General features: G+C 53.2%; 1 pseudogene; it reads left to right on the forward strand.

Moving 5' to 3' along the window:
* Positions 1–244: 244 nt before the first annotated feature.
* LOC116463971 (sterile alpha motif domain-containing protein 1-like) lies at positions 245–1,226 on the forward strand (annotated as a pseudogene).
* The last annotated feature ends 216 nt before the right edge of the window (positions 1,227–1,442 follow it).

Here is a 1,442-nt window from a genome sequence, read left to right on the forward strand (position 1 = left end):
ACATAGTCTGCTGGGGAAGAACTTGATAGAAATTGACTGTTTTCACTTAGTGGTCTGATCCCCTTGTATCTGTGTCAGATAAAATCATAGAACTTATTATTTGTTATCATGGATACCATGAAGATACTGCCATCCACTAAATAGTAGTAGAAGAGGACAACATAGTTTTCTGGAACTAGTCCCGTTTTGCCTTCATAAGTTGCCTTTAACCATCCTGGTTCCACTGATGGGTCCACGCTGGAAAATGTCGCTCCTGGTGGGAAGGAAAGCTCATGCTGTGCTCTGCTTTACAAGAGTACATGGCTTTGGCTTGGTGCCCAGAAGAAACCGGCTTAGGTGAACCAGCATTTTCAAACAGTTGAGCTTTTGCTGCCACTACTGAGCCAGGACGCTGATAGCCATTGCTTGAGGTGGTGTCTAGTCTTAACCTCCTGCACATTTTTGGAGGCAGGTCTGGGTTTGAAGCTTTGGGTGTCTCCTTGGAACCTACAGAAGTTAAGCTTTGAACAGATCCACTGTAGCTCGGGTTTCCTTCAGCTGCAGAGATGGATCTGAGAGAAGAAGCAGAAGCTCTTTTCAGTCCTGAAAGCCCATAAGGCCCTTTCTTGACTAGGTCTATGGGTGGGGAAACGTCCCCTGGGCTAGTGACCGAAGCAATACTCTGGCAATCTGATTCTGCATCTGTCTTGTGAATGTTCACAAGTGTCTCTCCTTTTAGAAGCTGCACAGTAAAGGTCCCAAAATACACACCACCACGAGTGCAAAAACCCAGGCGGTTCTCCCAACGTGATGTTTTTTTCCCAGCGAATCTCCGATAAGAAGGTCTGTGCAGATTTCTGCGCTCCCACCTGCAGTAAATATTCGTAGACGTATAAAGCTGACTTTTCCCCAGCCTGCCTGTCCGAGGGCACCAACGAGCCTTTGCCTTTGGCAAACATGGTTTGCAGGGAAGAGGGCGCCAAGCCTCGCCGCCGCCGCCACCGCTCCGGCTCTCCCGAGCTGCCCCTGGCTCCCGGCCCCCTCCCAGGCGCTCGCTCGCTCTCCCGCTGGCTGGCGCTCTCCTCGCCTCGCTCCTCTCCCTCCCGACCAGGCGCTGGCTCCGCGCTCTTTCCAGCTGTCAAAGCATCAGCCCGGGCCGTGGTCCCATCGCCCTGGAATTCCTCCCGCGCCGGCTCGGTCTGGGGTGCCGCCACCGCCTCCCCGCAAGGCCGCCCGCTCTCCGCTAGCTCCCGAGCTGGCCCGGCTCCCCCTGCGCCGCCCTCTGCGCCTCCAGCACCGCTGCCGCCGCCGCCACCCCTGGTCTCATGTGTCACATTTTCTTAATCCAGTCTATGGTTGATGGTGGACATTTGGGTTGGTTCCAAGTTTTTGCTATTGTGAATAGTGCCCCAATAAACATACGTGTGCATGTGTCTTTATAGTAGCATGATTTATAATCCTTT

Source organism: Hylobates moloch, unplaced genomic scaffold (assembly GCF_009828535.3).
Source record: "Hylobates moloch isolate HMO894 unplaced genomic scaffold, HMol_V3 SCAFFOLD_106, whole genome shotgun sequence".
NCBI lineage: Eukaryota > Metazoa > Chordata > Mammalia > Primates > Hylobatidae > Hylobates > Hylobates moloch.